This window comes from Sinohyriopsis cumingii, chromosome 6 (assembly GCF_028554795.1).
Source record: "Sinohyriopsis cumingii isolate HCF-2022 chromosome 6, ASM2855479v2, whole genome shotgun sequence".
NCBI classification, from domain to species: domain Eukaryota; kingdom Metazoa; phylum Mollusca; class Bivalvia; order Unionida; family Unionidae; genus Sinohyriopsis; species Sinohyriopsis cumingii.
In genome coordinates this window covers 102,626,476-102,650,477 of record NC_142966.1, presented here as the reverse complement: position 1 = coordinate 102,650,477, position 24,002 = coordinate 102,626,476, and the positions used below count along the sequence as shown (strand labels likewise).

General features: G+C 37.3%; 1 long non-coding RNA gene across 1 annotated transcript; it reads left to right on the top strand.

The window, feature by feature from the left end:
* Window positions 1-6,177: 6,177 nt before the first annotated feature.
* Window positions 6,178-11,741, top strand: LOC149797590 (uncharacterized). Its single transcript, XR_016421536.1, has 4 exons — window positions 6,178-6,299; window positions 6,616-6,747; window positions 11,010-11,085; window positions 11,652-11,741. It is a non-coding gene; the product is annotated as an uncharacterized LOC149797590 (long non-coding RNA).
* Window positions 11,742-24,002: the final 12,261 nt, after the last annotated feature.

Sequence of the window (24,002 nt, the reverse complement as noted above, 5' to 3'; positions counted from 1 at the left end):
GATGGAATACACCGAATGATAATAACCAATCGCTGTATGCATTGTAGTAGGTGGCTCAGAATATATGCGAACGTATATTTTATAGACTCTCCCGCTCTAACAATGGCGCTAACATGAAAACAGGATTTTATACGTGATGCATAGAGCAGTACATTCACCCAGAGCATTTATATTTGTAAATACTCTGTGAAAGTAATACATAATCAATGGAAAAGTAAAGTAAATAAATCCAATCTCAAAATAAAAAAAAACCATCACCACAATAACCAAGTAACATGAAATAATAACGTAATGAAATGCCATTTTTGCCCGAGTTACTATTCAAACATTTATATATATATATATATATATATATATATATATATATATATATATATATATATATCGCTGCCATAAATATCATTTATGTAAAGGCATATATTATATAGTTTTGCCTAAAATCTACAATATATACAGGAAGATCAAAATACGTGCTAATTTCTCCCGGATTTCTTTATTTTGCTTCACCTCTTTTTCGTTTCAAAAAATACAGTTTATAATTGAGTCGTTGATTGTAAATCCTGATTGGTTATAAAATCAGTAATACATGCATACATACATACATACATACATACATACATACATGCATGCATACATACATACATACATTAAAACTGATAAATACACTTACTAAGCCACCATGTTAAAATTTAAGACAGGCTTAACAGTATTAAGAATTGAATCCAAAATATATTCCTGCACGTTCTGTCAATATTCCAAACGTATCGTGTTCCGAGTTCAGATATCTGAATACCTTTGAATAGGTTGATGTACCAACGGTGTTGATTTTTCAAAATGACATAATGTAGAATGCCCTTGAATAAATTCACAATAATGCTAAATGTCAATGACAACACTTTAATTCCAATGAATACACAAAATAATCGATTCCTCTTAACTTACACATGTATACAGTGGTTTATGATTTCACAAATTTAACTTGAAACGGGAAGCAGCACATTGTTTTCTCCACAACCGTACATATAAACTTAACACAACAATAAATTCACCAGGATGTAGGACACAAGTTCACTTCAAGATCAGTCTATATGCATATATATATATATATATATATATATATATATATATATATATATATATATATATATATATATATATATTGATAGATAGACAGAGGAGATAGATAGATAGTGAGATAGATAGATAGTGAGATAGATAGACAGATATATGTATGTTTCTTTACATAATGTTCATATATATATAGTTGATGCTATAATTATAATGATATATAAAGATGTCTTATGAATGACACCACAAATCAATATAGTAATTCTATACATGTGAAAGTGCTCCTTGAATCAGATGTTCTTTTATTTTAATGTGCCTAATGATAATATTGAATTCCTGCAATATCAAACTCTATCGCAGGTATCTGTAGGTTTTAGCTTGGTGTGGTATGTGATCACTGAATACAATAAGCGGATAAAAAGCAGATCTAATATTCACATGAACGTGGTGCAAAGACAAATTCAAAGCAAAACATTTCTTCACCACTCTGGGAAAAAGTCTTCTCTAGAGCTTGTTTAAACTTAAATTTTGTAGACAAATGGAAGCTGGATGACCATCACCGTTTTGGTCTTCTTGATTCGATACCGCACCCACCTCAAGATCACTTACATCAGAATACATTTTAAAAAATTACTGTAGGTTGGGGCTGTAAGAACCCGTGAATTTTTATCTGCGGCCTCTAAATAATCAAAATCCTCCGGACATTGGACATACCAATGAAATTCCATTTCTGACACAGTAAATTAGTTCAGCATGATGGAACTGGTGAGAACATATTTAGATGATATGTAGGTATTCCTAACAAATACCATCGGTTGATATTGTACTAACAGTTCCTAGTAGTTCAAATAAACAATTTCACTTTATCTTATACATACATGACCTGAATGCCCGACAAAGCCAGCTAGAAAAGTAACTGAAGAAAGGAAACGTTCGTTACTAGATACATTAATTGTGACATTTTGATCACTAAGTCAACCAAGAAAGGTTCGAATGATTGTTACGTGATCTTCCCATGTATTAGTGTAGACGATGATATCATCTTTTCTCTTATCTTTTCACATGTATGAAGTTCAGAGGTTGACATATTTATTAAACGCTAGAATACTGGGGAAACCTTTTCATACCAAATGATATCGCTACTGGTTGCTTAGTGGTTAGAGCGTCAGTCTCGACTGTGGATGGTCGCGGTATCGAAACCCGGCGGAGTCATACCAAAGACTTTAAGTATGGTACTAATAGCTAACTCGCTTGGCACTCAGCATTCAGATGTTATTCTTAGGACTGTTCGGACTGGTGTCAAAATACTGGGTATGACATACTGCTACATGTCTGCCGCATGGTGCCCCAGTGGTAGACATTGCTATTAACTGTCACACTGCAGACATCGTAGGGATCAAACTGAAATTTTGTTAAAGCTTCGTTAAAAAATCAAAATCACACACAAATACATATCCGTATATGTCCTTTGCGTTGGAAAGAATCCGTTTTGGTGATACGTTCAATTTTCTGCATTAGTATACATTCAGAATATATTATCTAGTTTAGCCATAAGACTATATCGTCAACTAACATTACATTTACTAGGCTCAATGAAATATTGTATCAACCAAATACTGAAACTCTTTTTCTCAAATGATTCTGCTTGAGAGGCTTTATCCTGTAATGATGTTGTTTCACAGATGTAGAATCTACAGTCTCGAAATCAAGATACACTTTATTTATTGGAGTTTAGACAACAGGGAACAAGTCGTCATAGTAAAATAATATTTGTTTTAATTCACACTTTTCTCGTGATTCGAGTTTTTGATCGAGACTTCAATATATATGAATTCAGAAGAATGGCTAAACAAATTCATCTCATTCCGATTACATTCCATCCTTTACATCCTGAGTGGTTGCGACATGTACAACTAAACTGATCGAATGATTGATCAGGCTACGTTTGCTAGACTAATATTGTAAGATATTTATATCATAAAGTAGATTATGTTTCAGCCTCCAATGAGAATTAATTATATATTGTACGTCCTTTACATTCGTTTCAGTTATGCAAGGAGTTGTGCCATGATGAGTTATAGCTTCTTGACAAAACTTTGATAACTGATTTTTGAAATTATTGATAAATTCAAGTACATTACTTTTGGTACCTTCAGTTGAAAGACGATTTAAAATAACTTCAATGGTCCACGGACAATATTTCCGAAAACCAGTTCAAATGAATACACATGATTCTTGAACTGATACTGACAGCAAACAATATTTTCCTGTATCAACACAATTTGACCGAGTCATATTGTCTAACGTTTGATATAATTTTTACAAAGCCCTTGAGAGTAAACGGCAGAATACTTAAACTGTCAGACACCTAATTAATACATAAGTTGTCGGGCAATTCCAGACATTACATTTGATCCTATTGGTCAGATTTTCAAATAATTAAAACTGTTACTATGGTTTTGATGTTAATATTTAACAAGGAAATGTTCTCTGGAAATCTTGAGTGTTTGTCTTTCATCACGCTAGCTAGAATAGTGAAAATGATAAGTTAGATCTTAATCGCTGGATCAATATCCAATGATTAATCAATATCAGGAGCTAAGGTGACATCAGCAAAAATACTAAACAATATGTGTCAGCTAAAGGAAAAAAATTGTCCTGATCAGCAACTTTCTTAAGAGCGCTTTAATTAGCACAAGTACGTTATTAATCAGGATTTCATTTTCAATTGGATTAACGCTGAGTGCTAGATTGAAATTTGTAAGTACTAGTATGGGACCAAAAGGATTTCCTTTACAAAACACTGCCGAGAGAAAGAGATATTGACTAAAGATACTTTGTGGGTCAACAACTAGTCAACAGCTGTTGCAGCAGTATTTTTCAAATGTATACCTCTTCCTCAAATAAAAATATTTCTTTACATCTCTTTTGATGCAATTCATGAATTCTTCAACTAATATAAGCTGTTTGAGATTATATAATTTTGATCAACCTTCTTGGCTAAACGCCACCACTGGAATATATATTTTCGCTTGCAAATTCGAAAAGGGATAGTCCGGCTTCTGCTTTACATGTCCTAAACATTTATCGATATGCCTCAGGCACAATCTCAGAAACTCTCAAGATACATTTCATAGGTGCATCATACTTAACTCTGTTTTGTACCGACAGTGAAGTGTAGACTTCTTGGTCTTTGTCAATACGCACACGTTGTAATAATTAAGTCTAATATTCTCTTGGCCATTTCAAGCTTTCTCCAAGTGATGAATCTTGTTATCTACCTTTCCCCAAGAAAGAGGTAAAAGCCTAATTGTTTTGAAAGCTATCATACCAGAGCTGGTATGCCCATATGTAACTGCTGGTGTTCACCGCGTAAAATTTCTGATTGTATTAATCTCTACTACAAACCCCTCGATTAGTTCCCGCTCTCGCTGCATTTCCTTTCTTCTCTAATCTGCGTTTGTATTTCCTGTTATTTTCTCATTCTAAAGCTGAAGCTTTGTTAATTCCAATTCCGAATTGTTTGGTTTTGACTTCAAATATTTTGCTATGTAATACAGAGATAAACTTACTAATCACAATCAAAGTATTACCAAACGAACTTTGACCTACCAACAAACATTGAACTAAACTTATATTTACCTCTTCGTTTTTACAGAGTCTATAATGTCAGAAATATCATATCGTCCATCTCCAAAGGCTCTAAACATTCCTGTGTTGGTTTTAAACCATTCGTTCACTAGACATTCGAAGGTAAAATCATTAACAGGGACGATGAAGAGTCAGTTTATGTTTAAGACCAATATTTAAAATATCGGAACAGTTTAATTTAAATTAAGATTATAGACGACACCAACATTTGTATTATGACTATATAGCCTTAAACTAAGTAACATAAAGATGAAAACTATCCGCTTAATGAAATGCAATATATAAAGGTATTTATCAGTGTCGTAAAGAGAATATTCGAGAGGAAGTTACAGAAACGTGAATTACATCCAAACAAATGCTTAAGGTTCTACCATTAGACCAAAGGCATATAGTGTTCCGCCTAAATTCCAATGTTGAATGTGCTGATGTATCAGTTGTCTTGAAAAGGTGGTTGTACCAAGAATTTTATGTATCACAACGATATATCTAGACTATCTTTGACGTAATTCACAATAATCTCAAACTACTCGTTTAGTCGATGAAATTGATGAGTACTTTAATAATGAGAAAATGATTTAAATACTCGTTTCCTCTCAAATTATACCTGAACACACCAGAAAATGATTCCTAACACTGAACTAAACCGGAATTCATAATTTTGTTTGACACAACCTTATATAAAATCCCGAAACACAATTCAAATGGCTAGACCTACATCTAAAACATCATTAAGAAAAATAGTTATTACCTACAAATATGAGCGGCATATCACAGACAAAGGTTAAACACATATTATAAACTAATTGTACATCACAAAACTCTTTTGCACGTCCCAAACCATGAACACCATAGTATTGGCCTTTGCCATTTCTTTCAAACATGCATCATTGTGTACGATCGTTTCTGTACCACAGGAATGACGATTCCCTTTCTAAACGCATAAGTTATCTTTATATATGCTCCTGATATCGCTGCAGAAATGAATAGTTCATTCTTTCCCAGAAATAGCTATTTCTTTCAAACTACTCCCATGACATTACATCACATTCCCTTTGAACTTTAAAATGCGTATACAACCTGGTAATTGATTGTCACTTTAAATATTTTTGAAGCGTATCATACCTTTCTAAATCATTTTATCTCTTGCATATATAACGTTTCTTTCAAATTCTGTGTCTGATATCAAACAAACGTAGCTTCAGCATTCCTCTGCTAGCCGCATTCTTTGATATGTTTTATTGAAATAGAAATAAATACATATCCGAGTGTACGGTCAAACATATGAGAGAAGATACTGCTCCATCAATGATTATTTTGCACTTCCGAGTCACAATTAGCCAATAGCACATTTTACACTGTTACATATTTGACAGCATTTATTGCCTTAGTTTTAGAATGATATATTTGCGAAGCACGTCCTTCCGGTCGTGTTGAGGAAATAACTAGAAATTACATAATATTTTAAAGCCATGTTATCAAATATGTCGTGTGTTTCGTATATAAACTGAGCTTAGCAATATTATGTTCACGAGTCCCGTTTCTACTCACGAACTATAAGTACAATTCAGGTACTATAGCAGGTAAGTCTAGTTTTATTGTATTGCGCCTTACCGTCTAGGACCATAGACTTTGTTACCGTTTCAAAAGATTATTTAGACATGTTATATTAATTCATTTCTTAATATATTTATTCTTGAGCTCACAGTAAACATAATTATGAGCGAAGTCTGCATATAAGAAACAGTATATTCCATTTCACAAATTTTCACACGGAAACAGGATACGACAAATGTGTCTCCCAACTAAATGTGTACTTTCTTTACTGTAACATTGAATTAGTTTATAAAAATGATGAATGCTATTGCCCACGTTTCTTAATGTATCTCTATTTTGTAGTCATGAACTTCCTGTTGGTACTCTGCATAACTGCATTTATTTCAACAATCGGTATGGCCTCTGGATACCTCATCGGAAGTCCGTACGGCGGGTATGGAGGTTACGGAGGAGGAGGAGGTAGTAGTTTCATATGTGAGTACCATATTATCATTTTCACATCTCCTTATATATGAGTACCATATTATTTTTTTCACATCTCCTTATATATATATATATATATATATATATATATATATATATTGAATAATGGCCGTATTTATACACAATTATCTACTTTTCTTGGTGCTTGAATATTTCATAACGGTGATGTGATTCTGTCTGTCCATTTCCCACACTCGGTCTAAGTTATGAAACGTGTTATTTAATATGTTTGAGCGATCTTTTATATCTAAAGTTTTGTAAAGGGCAGAGAGAAATATAAACTTAGGTTGCACAGCAAAGAATATTGGCTTATTAAAATTACCATCACTGCAGTGACTACCCATCCCGCAGTAATAATACACTGCATAGTGTAAGATCTGTGACTCTACAATGAATGCTTAAGGACATATGGTACTAATTTATCTCCAATAGTAAACATATGGAAACATCATCATATTCAAAATTCAATAACTTAAAATTTCTGGGTACTGATGATGAGACCTATAATTCTCCATGCACATCTAACCTTGGTGCAAACTTATGTGTGGATAACACCATATGACCTGCGGCATGAAAGACATGTTATTGATTCTGCACCAAATGAATCAGGTGCTACTTTCATTATTGAGTACTCCTGAGTCAAGCCTGTAAGAATGCTAAAATTGCATCAGTAGAAATTTGTCTATATTTTTTTTTAAATTACATATAGGATAAGCTCTCAAACCCGTAAATACTCTATTATTTCTTCACCCATTTCTAGACAGGTTCACAGTTATTCCGTATAATTAGTACAGTGTGTCCTATAACCAGAGTTAAATGTTTTAGAAAAAGTTGTATTTTTCTCATTGATATTGGAGCATAATTGTAAGAAAGCATTGGCCATTCTTGTGCATGGGTAATAGTGCAATAGCATTTTATGTGATACCAATGTCTATAGCTAAATTGCATCCGCATTACATGTTACTGTGTTGTATTGTACTTATTAGTGGCTTATTCTTGTTATTAAAATAATTATTTTGTGCCTTTGTATCTTCATGTTATCTTTATATGGCATGCATGCTACACAAAAGAAACACAAGCATGCTGACATCAGCAAGTATGACATCACAGGGTATCAAATTACATGACGCATTGTATTTTCATCTCTCATTGGCTATAAGACAAGTTTTAAATGTTTTAAATTTCAAAATTGCATTTCTATTCTTGCTGACTCTCACAGAAATAAGATGCAGTGCATCCCTATTCACATCAATCAAACAAAACAAATAAGTGTGCCACATGACAGGTCAAAATGATAAGAGGCCATTGCCCTTTTGTGACTAAAACAAATACACACACCCATGAAGCATCAAGAGATGCTGACATTCCAAACTTATTTAAGCTATCATCACAAGTGATTCATCACCCCAAATCTTAATAAAAAGGCATAAAAGTCAAAGAAACGTTTCATAAGCTTTATTATACTGAATAATTAAATAACATATGCTACTTTTTAGTATAAAACTATGGGGAAGGGTGAGGAAGCAAAGAATAGAGTAATTTCTTCAAGCCTGGTAATGTTCCCCACAACAAGGGGGAAAATGTGCATCAACCCAAAAGACACAGCAACATGAGATATGTTACATAAGGACAACAAGAGACAAATTTGAAAAAGCTATCCAAAGTTCCTATAATGCTGACATTGATGTTGGAGACAGAAACTGTATGTACAAACTGTTACGCCTCAAGCTATTAAGTATGCTGAAGGTGGAGAAAAGTGTTAAAAACTTTGCAATGCCAAGACAAGTCCATGTCTCTATGCAATATGCAGACACTCATAAAAATTACCATTGAATTGCATATTAAAGTTGTCAAATACATAAATTTATACCCACATTTACCCAAAACTCATAAAAAGTTAAGAAAAAGTCTCAAATTCATTGCTCTGGCTACTTTCCACTATAAGCAGTGTTAAATTTTTTACTTTTTAATATAAAGCTGAATAAAGTGCATAAATTATTGAACAAAAGAGAAACAAAGCAAACCTTGCAATCACTCAATTACAGTCAAAGGGGAGGTAATACACCTTGATTTGGCAAACCAAGTAGCAAGCTCTAATTTACAGCTAAATGATTTCTTACTATTACTTGATAGTAAGTGCAGAGCAATGTTGGCTTTATAAATAGCTTTTGTTTCAAAATATGAAACCATATTTCTGACATTAAGCTTGTTTTCATCTATTCACAACAACATATCTGGTGAACAAAACACATATCGCTCAGTGCACACAGGAAATAATGTTGAGATGTGCAATTATGTGTTCTGAGAGCACCAGTTCCAACACCATTACAATAAAGGTTTTATATCATGGGACTTGGTACATGAAGAAAAAGAGGTCAGGTGTGGTGGGATAGAGCAATATGTTCACCATGCAGTTATACATCAAGAATGTTTCAACTGTATAAAGAGAGGTTGGAGAAGAAAAACTGCCTGTGTAAATAATGCAATACAAATAGGACTTTTGCAGACTTATATTGGGAATGAAGGGTTGAAAACTATTATTTTAAGTGAAAATGTCCCTCCCTGCTCCCTCAACAAAAGGTATGCAGAAAAGATCCAATACTGTTTGCCAAAATATTTAATGTAACAATATGAGAAACATGCTGAACATATAGATGTCAAGGAGTTCAATTCTATGATAAGGAATAAGACAGATATAATTGATATTCAATGCGACTCGACATATAATAATGCAATTTACAGGTCGAGGCAATGCAGCATGTGCAGTTTTGTGCACAGTCCTTGATTTTTACAATGCTCTCTGCTTTGATCTGCTGAGTGTGTCTCTAAAGTTAAATGATCAGTATTGATACATAAATAATTGTGACATAAGTGGCTTACATATAAAATCTTCCCCCACCCCCTTTTGGGGAATTGTTGCATGTGTTAAATGGTATTTAACCATATAGGCTAATCTGTGGGCACCATCATATGAAATTCTGCCATCAGGCCATACTATGCTCTTTTACCCATGGCCTGAGCTATCTACTGCCACTGTCCAGTGTATAAAACCATCACCATCTGTCTTTTGTAAAGAATTTTTCTAAAAAATCGCATGAAAACCATGAAAAAAAAGATTCCATTATGATTGTCATATGCAAAAACCACGAAAATGATACTCTGGATGCACATGGTAACCATGCAAACAACTAGCTCCTATTATGGTATAGGTCGCATATAGGACACACGGTACTAATTCAACTCCAATAGTAAACATATGGAAACACCATCATATTCAAAATTCAATAACTTAAAATTTCTGGGTGCTGATGATGAGACCTATAATTCTCCATGCACATGTAACATTGGTGCAAGCTTATGTGTGGAGAACACCACATGACACGCGGCATTTTGTTTACATACATGTGCATGAAACACATGTCATTGATTCTGCAGTAACTGAATCAGGTGCTACTTTCATTATTGAGTACTCCTGAGTCAAGCCTGTAAGAATGCTAAAATTGCATCAGTAGAAATTTGTCAATATTGTGTCAAAATTACATATAGGATAAGCTCTCAAAAGATATTTTTACTAAAATGATAATTTTCATTATTAACCAATTATGGACCACCAAACCCGTAAATACTCTGTTATTTCTTCATTCATTTCTAGACTGGTTCACAGTTCTTCCGTATAATTAGTACCGTGTGTAATTAAGGTATCTACACTGTTTCATTTGTCAGATCAAGAACTATGTTAAAACCAGAACATTTAGGTTACCGTAAAATGGAGTATCTTGGCATTATCAAAAGCAATAAATGAATATATATGGATCGTTAAGCACCGTATGGTTTCGATCATTTATGGTGAAAATTGGTGTGATTAGAAATCATGCTCCAATTTGTCACTCAACATAATGCGGAGACAACTGAGAGCTAATAAATTGTAAAGTGTGATGGAAAATTAAATTTGTTAATAAGCATTATATGTTTAATATTAAAACAATTTGGTCAGTCTAATGTACCTAGTTTGCTTTCTCTTTCCGCATAGGAAAAACATAAACATGCAACTGCATACATGATCAGAATATAAATGAAAACATTTCTATTTTTTAGATTGGATTAATATTCACGCGACATAAAGTAGAATACAATATTTGGATTGATCTGGAAGCTATGAAAACATAAGCAAATATGAGATATATTATATTATACGGTTTACTTCCACACTGTCTACATTCTCTTTTTCTTTATTGACTCTGTTTTCTTTGTAGATATCTTCGTGATACTTATCATAATACTCATGCTGTTCAATCAACCTGTGACTGGAAAGTAGATACAAAAGTGAGGGTAAGTATGTGTTTTGAATAACTAAAATATGAAGCCTTTTCAATTTATTTAAATAAACTGACGAGTAGAAATTTTGTTGTATTTGAACGACCGACTTCCTTTAATTTTGAAACCTAACGTCGTTATGGTAATATGCATTGTGCATTTTTACATAAGGTGCTTGAATATAATCGATACTGTTCCATGAATACTGAATGTTTCACGCAAAGTTTTGTAACTTTAAAACATATCCAATGGTTTTGAAATTTTAGGTTGAACAGGCTTCATCTTAAATAATGTACTTTTGACATTCCATGTCTTTGTACCACTCACCTAATTTGTTTCTTTAGATTTATGTACAATATATAGTATACAATGTTCTAGAGACACCAGTATAGAATAATTCAAAATTAATGAGAGTAACAATGTTGGTGCTAAATTAATACAATGACGTTGTACATGCAACAGTATTGTATATTTTGTAAATTGTGGGCACAATGTTACACTTGTATCAACATATATGGACATATACAAATGTTTACTTTAACCATCATGATCGCTAAAGGATGAATTTGATTTTGTTTCAGGAATACAAGCTTAACGAGCTTACAAGTGGCACGTTCAGTGGAAAGAACCTTGAATCATGTTACAAAGTAAATGATTAAATTGTAACCGGCAATCAATAATATTTAATTTTACTTCAACGCTGTTTTGGTGACATCTATGTAGTTTCACCATATACATTGTTAGATATGTTATTGAAGGAGAATCATACACATGTCTCTGTCACTCTCTCTCTCTCTCTCTCTCTCTCTCTCTCTCTCTCTATCTATCTATCTCTCCAGCTCAGCTATTCCTTTTGACATAATTTAATTTTAAACTAGTATATTTATTGATTAGTTCCAATTTAAAGTGTACTATTAATGTATCAGCTGCATGACACGATGCACACATCATATAGGAGAGTTGAATACGTTCTTACTGTGAACCTAGCGGGAAATTAGGATTTTTCTAGACGATATTACATTTGTAACTTGCAACAGCCAAATATATTCGAGAACCTGTGAAGAAAACGAGAGCCACAGCAGGATTTACATACATTTAAGAAAAGGCAAAATACAGTGTTTCAGTTGTGACGTGAAAATGAACTAATGTTAACAACAATATTTTCCTTGCAAAATCTATGTTTATTTTTCTCCGCTATAAGTACATTGCTTAGTTCGTCCATACATGATCTAAGAACTCTTATCACGGAGTGCATGAGGATATCAACTTTAACTATGTTTATCCAACTTTAACTATGTTTATCCAACTTCAAGTAAAACACTGATAACAACTTCATCTTAAGTGTGATCTATGTAGTAATTGGTGTCTACATAAAATAGGAAGATTGATTAAATTGAAACTGTGCAATGGTTATGCTATTAAATTTGTGCTGCCAAGACTTCTACATACAGTGTTGCAAACATTCACTGGAAAGGTCTCAATGAAACGATTAAATTCGTAGAGGATTACCAAACTGACTTTAGGATAATTCGTTCTACAAGACGATAATCTATTGAATTCATGATACTGTGTTGTTTAAGTTACTATATTTCTTGGATTTTGTTTAGCTGACCTGTAGGTTTCGTTTCGCATATATGACACTATTATATCAAACAAGACGAATGCATGAAGACAGTAATGATGTTTATTGACCAAAATGTATTGCTAAATGCAATGAGACTCCGTTGAGGAATACACATCGACAATTAAAAGAATGTTTTCCACAGTTCATATTTACCAGGAATGGTGTATCATTAGTTATGTACACTAACCAAAACACTTTAAACAATAAAAATATTCGAAAAAGATATCCATCCGATATAAAATCGGAATTAAAAGGTGTTCCGAACATTGTCTCATTTCAGAAAATATCAAGTGTTAATTTTGTGTAAACTATCTAGAAGGAAATATGAACCTAAAATTCGGTCGGATTTCTGTGTCCCCTCATCCGTCTTATTTATAGTAACATATAATTTTAGAACTTCTTTCATATATGTTTGGAGTGCTTCAAAGTTCTGAAGGTCTGTGTCTGGAATCTCTCTGCTTTTACTGACAAGGAACCTACCCACTTATCACCATGAAAGACTATACTGCACACGTGTCGTCCAGTACAACGTCAAAGAAACACAACTGATCTATCGCTAAGAATAATTCCCTTAAACATGGGCTCTGTACATGGTGCATAGGACCAAAAAGGAAATATTTCTCGCCTATCAAGAAAGTATGCAACCGCATCAGTAAATCATACTTTAACAGCGCAAATATTGGTATAGAATGAAATCTTGAAACAAATATGCTTTTCTCGAAAGCAAATGCCACCTTTAACTTACTTTTCGAAAAGGATTCTAAGTAATTCAAGACTCAAGATCAGGCGTTGAAGGGTCATAATTGTTGACAAAAATATTTTCCAGTTCATGCCTACAAAGTCCATAAGATAAATATCTGCGACCTTTGTTACCAGAATTACAACAGTTGAAACAGCTACTGTCATGTTAAGGTAGTGAAGAAGTGGGAAACGAAGCCGAAGAAGGAGGAAGAAAACCTGTAGGAACTGTGATAAGAATAGAAGCAACACTTACTGTCCAGTTTTTGTAACACTTAGCAAAGAGAATCTTCATTATGACATTCATATCATGATGATTGTCGTATATAAATCTAGTACAACAAGACAAATGTTTACTGATAGTTCAAGCTAATTCATTGTTAATCTACGTCCCCTGGAATACACTGGTCTGTCCCAACGACTTGCGTCCCTATCGTGCACTAATGACCTTCAAACAAATCCCGCCCAATTACAATCACTAATAACGATATTACAAAATGTTTTAGAGGAAATGATGTTTCGAAACAAACAAGTGGCGCTAGATTAAAGGAGCAGCAGGGGGGCGAATCGGACATTTTGTCCAAACGTCATTTGGTTTAATTAATACTTTCTGCACTCAGCGGATCCGGTGTCGTCAGCGCCTGGTAAAAAAAAAAACGACGTCGTCGTCGGGGGATCGTCCAATCGTCATTTGGTTTAATTAATACCTTCTGCGCGCCGATCCCAACGTCGTCAGCGTCCGGTAAAAAAGCGCGACGACCGCGTCGATGTCATCGCCCCCCCCCCCCGCTGCTAAGTGGCTACTCACAATTTAACCGAATATTTGGTCAAGTCCGATACGATATCGTGTCCGAGGATCATGTAAATTTATCGTTACAAATCCATGTGGGGTCGACTGAGCATGACTAAAAAAGTTTCGAAAAACATTAAAGTCCATGTCACCGCCGCACCATGTCTGCCAAATATTTCGTAGCGTGTGTGTATCAACGCCGTTGAATACAGCAAGAATATTGCAGTTGTCTCTGATTACTTTTGGAATCTGAGTGTATCGTTGAGTGACATATATCACGTCAGTGTTTTTATGCCTGCCTCTGGAAAATATCCTAGCTGGGTTTTTTTGATTGTCTAACATAACATCATCGTACACGACTAGATTGTTAACGTCGCCATCAATATCATCGATGCCTGGTGCATCATTGATATCTGTAATAAACTCAATAACATTTTTTTCTGCGAGCGCTGATGCATTCTCGTTGAAATCTTTCAACACCTCGTAGCATCGTTGATCATTTACGCTAGGGGCGATTAAATACAACTTATCCCACTTCATCCATCTCATTATTAAATTGAGTAACAATTGCGTCTTGCCGGATCCAGATGGTCCGATGATAATCATCCGGATCGAGTTTGGTAACGCTGCAACATGCTTAACTGGTTCTCTTGTTTTAGTCGCCGAAAAATCAATTATATTCATATCTCTATACATAAATTATGGATCTATATTGTGTGAAGTGTAGAGTGCGTACTGGCACAAATGATATGACAACCGTTACAACAAGAAATAATAGATCGGCACTTACTGGTAAGTGTATACAATGCGGTACAAAGAAATTTAGATTTATTTCTATTAGACCCGGGGATGTTTTAAAAAAAAGCGAGGAGGTGATATTGCAGCCAAGTTATCAAAACTCCCCGGAACCCCGTGGGCAAAGTATCCAGGAGAAAAACACCTCCCAGGATATAGCTACTGTGGCCCCGGAACACGATTAGATATCAGACTCGATGATCAAAATCAGCCCAAACCCGGTGAGTATCCAATAAACGCTATCGATAAGGCGTGTCATGCTCATGATGTTGCTTACTACAAAAGTAGCGATCTGCAACAGCGTCATATCGCGGATGTAAAATTAATTCACGCGTTAAATGCTATTCCTGATAAATCCTTCAAGGAAAAATTGGCCTCATGGTTGGTGAAATCGGCTATGAAAGGTAAATTAATGATTGGAAGCGGAGCTTCTCGCGCTGGTAATTGAAAACGCTAGCGTTTATAATAACAACATGGAATCCATCTATTATTCTCCGAGAGGATACTGGAAGGGGAAGGCCGCAATTGGTAAGCTTGCAAGCGCTGCAAAGGTAACAAAGGCCACTGCGGCTAATTGGTTATCCAAACAGGCTATATGGCAAATCTATCTACCACCGCCTAAACAAATCAACTTCTCGCGCTTTGATGTCAGCGTACCTAATGAAGTTCATCAGGCTGATATACTATTTCTGCCGCATGACAACGGTTACAAATACGCGCTAACCGTAGTTGATGTTGCGAGTCGATACAAACAAGCGGAGCCGTTAAAAACAAAGTCAGCAACTGAAGTAGCCGATGCATTTGAGCGGATTTATCGAAGAGGTCCTCTGCGCTGGCCAAATCTATTACAAGTTGATCCTGGTAGTGAATTTCGCGGCGCTGTTTTATCAACGCTGAAACATCATAGCGTCGCGGTACGACGAGGTCATACTGCGCTACATCGTAATCAGGCAGTTGTTGAACGATTCAATCGGACTCTCGCTGAACGGTTATTTGGATATCAGTACGCAAAAGAATTTATCCAAGAAAAACGATCTCGTGAATGGGTCAAAAGGTTGCCAGGCGTAATTGCAGCGTTAAATAACGAGATTACCCGAGCAATCAACATGAAGCCCAGCGACGCAATTAAATACGAGTATATACCCGGAAGATCAAAAATAGATAGCGTTTCCAAGCCGATTCTCGGCGATGTCACTGTTAGATATCTATATGAACCAGGAGAGCTTGAAGGCGGTAAAAAAAGAGCTACTGATCCTATCTGGAGTGTTACCACACATAACATATCAACGATAACACGATCAACTGGTAGACCACCGATCTATAGACTGGATTCAACTGCTCCTCAGCGCGGATTTACACGCGAGCAACTACAGGTGATACCTGACGATACTCGGGGCCCCGAGTGGCCGAGTGGTCTAAAGCGCTCTCCGTTACGGATCACTGCCATCTCACCTCTGTCTGCGTGGGTTCGAGTCTCGGATTCGGCTAATGTGGGTATGTGAGAAAGCCTGCCAGTAGCTTCTCGTGGGTCGGTGGTTCTTTCCGGGATTTTCCCGGGTTCTTCCTCCACCATTAATACTGGCCGCCATGTATAGCCAATCGCGTGCTGAAAAATGGCGTTAAGCCCTACAACAACAACAACAACAACAACAACAACCTGACGATACTCAATTACCCCCGCATGGTCTTAACTAGCGCCGTTGCGTCTATTGCACTCAAGACAGGTTAACCTCACATTGTTTTTGACATGACCGAGACTGTTATCGATCCTGTCCACGGTAAATTGGCGAGCGTCTTTATCCGAATAACGCCAGCGCATTACACAATTACAACTCGCGCAGTGATTATTTTGTTGTTGTCGTAACGCAATTATTAATTCGGCATCAATATCAAAACGCCGCTGTTTTTTTTTTATCCTGTTGGCGGTAACCCGAGAGTTTTCTATCAATGACGCTTGCATCGATGATGTCGTTGGTGACTCCGTCAATGACTCCGTCAGTGACTCCGTCAATAACAATTCTTCGAAGCTGATTTATCCTCCGTGCTCGGGACACTGCAAGATAGACTAGATTTGACCATTCGATGCGATTATCAACTATCCAAACAATTGTATCCGTGATGGTTAGTCCCTGCGAGGAATGTATTGTCGATGCGTATCCTAGCGTCCACGGGGATTTATCAGCACGTAGCGCGTCCTCGACGACGCTGATATCAACGAGCACGATATCATTCAGCACAAGAATTTGTTTTTTTGTCCCCGACGCTGTCGGGGCCGGGATTTCAACTTCAATGTTCTGCCGCCGTGTATCCGCGGGTCTATAACATAACGGCACTGGGCGCGTTGGAAACTTTTCCTTATGCAACGTAAACAACTTCCGATGAAGTGTGTCTCTGACTATCTTTCTACTCGCTACAATCAAATCGTTTGGTCTCCATGTTTCCCAGAATTCATTTAACGGCGTTTCCGGAATCACCTCGCGAATTATTTCACATTGAATTCTATCCGGCTGTAATCTGATTAATTTTTTAACCTCGCGCAGTTGTTCATCAAGTGCCCGGTAATCAGTATCGGTTTCTTCATAATAGTCCACAAAACCCTTTAACCAATCATGTGGACCCTCGCCGACAAATGGTGGTGGTTGGCCATGGTCGCCACACATTATCACCGCTGTATTCGCGCGCAGCAACCAATCAAGAAATGTTTGTAAAACATCTAACGAAACAGTACATATCTCATCCCAAATGATAACCTCAGGAATAAATTTTTCACCCATTCGATCAGGAGTCCACTCACCGCCGCTGTATCGAGAAAAGCTGTGATAAGTAACGGCGTCAACATTTCGTTGTTTTATCTCTCGCGTTAGTCTATGGGTTGGTGTAAGCACGATTATACTTGCCCGCGTTCGAAATAATTCAATTGCCCGAGTCGTCTTTCCTGACCCGCCACAGCCGCTTAAAAAAACTGTTTTATGTCTACAAATTGGATCAGAACACGGTGGTGCATTAGACCATTCTGACAATTTATCGCCGCGTAAGTAATTGTTCTCAACGGTGACATCTGCTGATGGTGAATAATCGCGTCGTATTTCATTTTTAATTCTCCATGTACCCCAACTCTCGTCCGGACTAGTAAACTCGGCTATGTTTTCCTTATACTTTACGTCAATATAAAATGAATCAATCGCAACTCTAACCGCGGTGTCAGGAAATCTATTTATCATCGAGAATAAATTTATGCAAGCATAACCCAGCATAGACGCCCTCAAATGTGGATATGCCGGGCTGTCTCCATCGCTGTAAGTAACAACTGTACCCAACCTTGTTCCATTGGACAAGAAAGCTGTTTTACAGTTCACGTATCTATTTTTCGCCACTGCGTCCTTGATTACGAAATTTTATTCTGCGTTATCTATAATCAGCCGTGAGCAATATCGTTTGTAGTCGCAGTTTTTTCCACCTTGTGTGAACTTACCGATTATTCTTCTACCGAGATCTTTTGCCTCGCGGTTTCGTTGGTTGAATATCTTTTTGGACCATTCGATGATATATTCCTCGTCGGCATCAATGTGTTTTCTGGACTCGTCAATTATGCTATCTAGACGCTCCGGTTCTGGTAACCAGACTTCAGTCTGCGCCCGGTATGATATAATCGCGTCACTGACAATCAACGAAACTAGCATTTCACAATGAATCATATACCGTAGCAGCGCTATTGGCAACCACTTCTTTTCAGCCATGTGTTTACCGATCCAAATATAGCAACAGCGATGAAGTCCTGCCGCGAATTCAAATGATACTACGCGAGTGAATCCGGTTAAATCAAAATCAGGCAGTGGTCCATTAATAGCAACACGAGTCATTTCATGTCTGGGGTGTCCAAATCGTTTAAAGTACTCAGCGGCGGATCCATACCCAAGAAAACTCGCTGGATAACAGGCAACCATATCAACGGAAATCATAGCGTCGCGGCTGTATTCAGTGTTCCATAGTCCACCGTGATAGTATTCCAAACAACTGGATTGTACATCCGGTAGAAATTCCTTGCGTGTTGGGCTCCACGCATTTTATCTTGCTGCAACATGAGCCGCAACCGATGGAATCGTAAAACAATTTGTTAGCAGTTGTTCATCATGCTCCTCAAATTCTATGGCGGTTTTTTTCATCTTGTTGTGAAACGCTTCAGTGCGGTATAATTCACCGTTTGGTCTTACAAACTGATCAAAGGTATCCGCATCGTTTTCAGCGCTGCGAAGTAACCACACTGATACAGGGTCGTTTTTACACAAACAAGCAATAGCATCAAATAGTTTCCTCTCCGCGAGAAAACCGTTCTCTTCCAGGAATTCCCCCGGGATATACTTTACTGTTCTATCCCGTGGAAATACTGTGATCGCGGGCGTCCACGCGTGTTCGTTATGATCAATAATTTTAATTTGGGCTCCCTTTGATTTATACTTTGATTCGTGTAATACTTCACCGGTTATCGTTGTAACGGTTATTGGAAATCTCAACGACGTTTCTAATCTCGCTATGTCGCTGATGGTTGCTCCTCGCTCGCGCACTGTCTCCTCCCACTGGTTGATTTTGCTACGTCGTAAATCAGTCAATTTGTTTCCTCGACATGCATTTGTAAAATGCTCTATTACTCGTTCTGCTACACAATTTATCCCCGTTGACTGTTTCATCGGCGCTAGTTTTCCGATATCAGGTTTCTTATTTAACGGGTATATTACATAAACAACTGCTGTTTCAGGATACGCTCGTTCATAGTATGGTCTGTCAATTCCGGTTAACAGCCCCGGCTTGGAGTCGCGGCTAACAATAACTGTTTTCTTGTCGCTGAGAACTGGTTCAAATTTATCACGTATGATCCAATTACCTGATTCCACCCGGACAATGAATTTTACTCTGAAGAAATACTCGCTGGAGCCAAGTTGTGATGTTATCGTTGCCGCGCGTTTGTCGTTCATGGTAGCATCAACAACACCATCAATTCGAAATGTTGACCAACTATGAGATGCACCATCACGCTTGAATTCATTGATACAATCGCGTATTTTATTTAACAGGGTTCTATCGTTTATTAACGCTTTTGGTGTGTCCTTGAGGACTCTATCGAGATTGAATTTAATATTTTTCCAGAGCTTAATTGCTGCTAGTTTCTTGAACTCCTCCTCCATATAATTAAAACAAGTATTTAAATAAAAGAATATAGTCTAATGAATCACTGCAAATGGTTGATGATTGGGTCGACAACCCCGTGCAATAAATCATGTAGAGGTGAATTCTGCGGGTATCATTTACAAAGCGTTCGTAATGGTTCTCTTGGCCCCCTCCCGTGCTTGGTTTGCCACGTTGGGGTGCGTGGTAAATCACAATTATGTATCAATTGTGGCGGAAAGCGATACAGGGAGTTAAAACGCTATTATGACAAACGAATTAAAAGCGCCGTCATTGACCCCACCGCTGACTCCGTCAAGGACAAAATCATCAAAACTCCTCAAGACTACATTGAGAGATTTATAATTAAACCAAATAATGAATTAGACAAGTAGTATTATTATACAAATGGACCAAGAATTTCAGCCGCATCCTGTGCTCGTTAATTACGAGGCATCTCGCGACGGCGTTGTTAGAAACCGCAGACTGAAGAAGCCGGTTGGTACCGTAAATAATCAGGGGTATTTGACATTTGGTGCCGGAAAGAAGAAGTATTTTGTTCACAGGGTGGTATATGAAACGTTTAAGGGGCCAATCGAGAATGGTTTCGTTATTGATCACATTGATTCTGATCGTCTAAATAATTCTCTTATAAACCTACAGTCCATTACTCAAAGTCAGAATGTCAAAAAAGGTAAAACAGGGAAGCACGCAAAAAAGCAAAGAGCGTCAAATCGTTTGATATAACAACTCACGAAGAAAAAACTTTTCAGTCGATGAATGAAGCCAGTAGATACTTTGACATTTGTATCGCCTCAATACGAAAAGTAGCAGAACGAGTATATCAAACAGCAATCTCAAAAAGGACCGGACACAGAATTCGATTTTCGTACACAAATATCAGCGAGTGACAAGGTCACCATGACGAATTGTCTGTAATACCTCTTTTATGTTTAAATACTATCAATAGTAATAAATAACACACTGCGCGGGGTTCATTTTGTAAAATATTTTTTTTTATTATTTAAAAATAAGATGTTTTATAAGAATATGAATATCGAAGACATCAATAATATATTAACCGAGATTTCAAAATTAAAAAATCAAGGATTTGAATTATCTGATGGTCTCAACAGCGAAAAAATATTATCCGATTATGAGATTATTAACGAACAATCTAAACGGGGGCGTTTTACCCTGGCCCGCGAGTACTTTTTTATAAAACGATTACAACATACGATTAATGAAAACTTGTACCACAATGACGTAAATGCATTCATTGGACTATTCGCTGCCGTTGAAATAATACGAAAAAAACTTGGACGTGTTTATGAACGACGCCGGGAGATTTCTAGTAAGATCAAAAACATTAGAAGGATTATAGACGAAAACTCCGTGGAGCCCCCGATGGTATACATATCCCCCCCGCCACACTAGGCGGGAAATTAGAAATTGCGGAGCAATTGCAATAATGGTAGGCGAATCACTTACTACTCGGCTAGCCAGAGAGCGGCTAGCGGCGCTTAAAAAGTTCATACCGTTACGAGACAGGGTCCGAGAACAACTTCAAACGCGGCAGCAACTACAAACTGATTTTACTGTTGGAAGTGAACAACTCTTTGCTCCGATAACGAGTGCAACCAAGGATGTGAAAACAGCGATATACGGGGATATTCCCGACGAAGAAAGAAAGAAAAAGGCGTCACTGCTTGGCGTACTTGAAAAGATAGCGGCCCGGACCGAACAAACAAAAAGGTCTTTAGAAACACTTCCTGCGGAAATAGCGGTTGCTACAACACGGAGGCCACCACCACTCGCTATAATGGACCCACAAGAACCTTATGTTACAATGGCCGACGAAGAAGAACTAGGTGCTACCGCAAGAGAACCAGAAGAAGAAATACCGGAAGAAATACCGGAAGAAATACAGGAAAAAAAAGAGAAAGGGGGGAATATACCCCGTAATGTACTTAAAAAGGACACAATAGATAAAATTAGAGGCTTCAGCAGCAGGGAAGAATTAGTTAATTTTACTGCCACAAATTTTCCTAAGAGCACACGAGATAAGAAGCATATCAATAGCGGTTACGAGGAAAATGTAAAGGAGTTAAAGGATTGGGCAAGAATGGTGTATTTAGCGAGTAAACATGAGAATGCGGTACCACGTGGTGATCCCGATTACAAAGCATTCCTCGATGAGGTTAAAAGGGCAAATCCAAAAAAAGGAAAAGGATACAGGTGTGTGGTTGAAAACGCTTGTCCTGATAGTGTTCTTAGTGATATATCACGGCTGGAAGTACTAATCGGAGGAAAACGAGCCGGAAATAACTCTCCGGAAATAATCAGTGAGGCCGCTGATATTTCCAAGCGGTTATTTGCAGGCGGTATCATGGACATTAATGCATATCGAACGCTCATAGACGAACTCGTGGATGATTAATTGGAAAACTGGTGTTTTTATAATAAAGATGATCATACACTACAACCATGATAAACCAGTACTCGTCTACGTGGTAAACTCGCGATTGCCTGTTTACCGCGCGTACTATGGAGATGGTCTCGGTAGCACCATTGCGGGGTTATTTACAAGAATGGCTCCAAAAGTAGCGCCGTTAGCCAAACAATTAGGAATGAAGGCTATTGATGTTATTCGTGATAAGGGAATTAGTGCTATTGGAGATGTTGCCGGAAAGGCGTTTTCTGCAGCAAAGGACAAACTAATGTCGTTGGTGAGAAAAAGAAAACAGAAACCACCGGTGATGCCATCAACGACGGTGATGCCTGCAAATGTCAGCAGGGTAATAAATAACGCGATAGCGGGAAGTGGTCTTAAACAGAATTCAAAGAATTTACGACGAAAGCGACGTTGATGAATTGCAATTGAAAACATCAACATGATAAATAATAAAATGTTTGCGCGAACCGCTGATCCCGCGTTTGATATGGATGCCCCAGTGCGCAGGGATGATTCTGTCCGTGATTATCAATTTTATTCCTATCAACCACCACAAGGCGACCTACGATCGCGAATTGAACTTCAAGTCCAAGATACCAGTAAATACTTTTTGCCGTGTGAAGCGTTTATCGAAATTGAGGGAGAACTCGTGACAAATGTTGCCGCTAATACACCATACGCAAATGACCCTCGTGTTCGAGTTGGCTTCGTCAACAACGGTATCATGGCGTTATTTGAGAGTGCCAGATATCTTATTGACGAGCGAGAAATTGAATCAATAGAACGCGAGGTTGATGTTGCAACGACGATAATTGGGTTAGCGAGATACTCGGATGATTATACAAGATCGGCGGGCCCATCTATAATGTTCGCGAAGGATACCACTAATAACGCTGATCATCTTCAGTACATTAACGTGCTGGCGGAAAGAGATACCGCAGTTGACCCACAGGCTGAAGCAGCTAACCCAGACCGCAGGGCAAGACCAGGCGCTAATTTCACTGTTATGAAAAGTATTAACGATAATTACAATATGGGATTCGCAACACGAGTAGGGATGTTGCAAGGACAACGCCGACAGTTTTCATGCGCGATTCCACTCCATCACATATTCGGATTTTGCAGAAATGTCAGAAAAGTTATCTATGGGGCTAAGCATACAATCGCGCTAACGCGAAGGGGTGATGATAACAATGCAATATGGCGTGCTGCTGGCGTCGATAACGGTAAAGTCGTGTTAACTAAAATAGCATTGTGGATGCCGGTGTTGACTCTATCAGTTACCACGGAAGCACGATTGTTAGCATTTATGGAACAGGGGGGAAAATCGTTGTTGAGTTGGCTAGCGGTAACAACTGATGCTAAAGAGG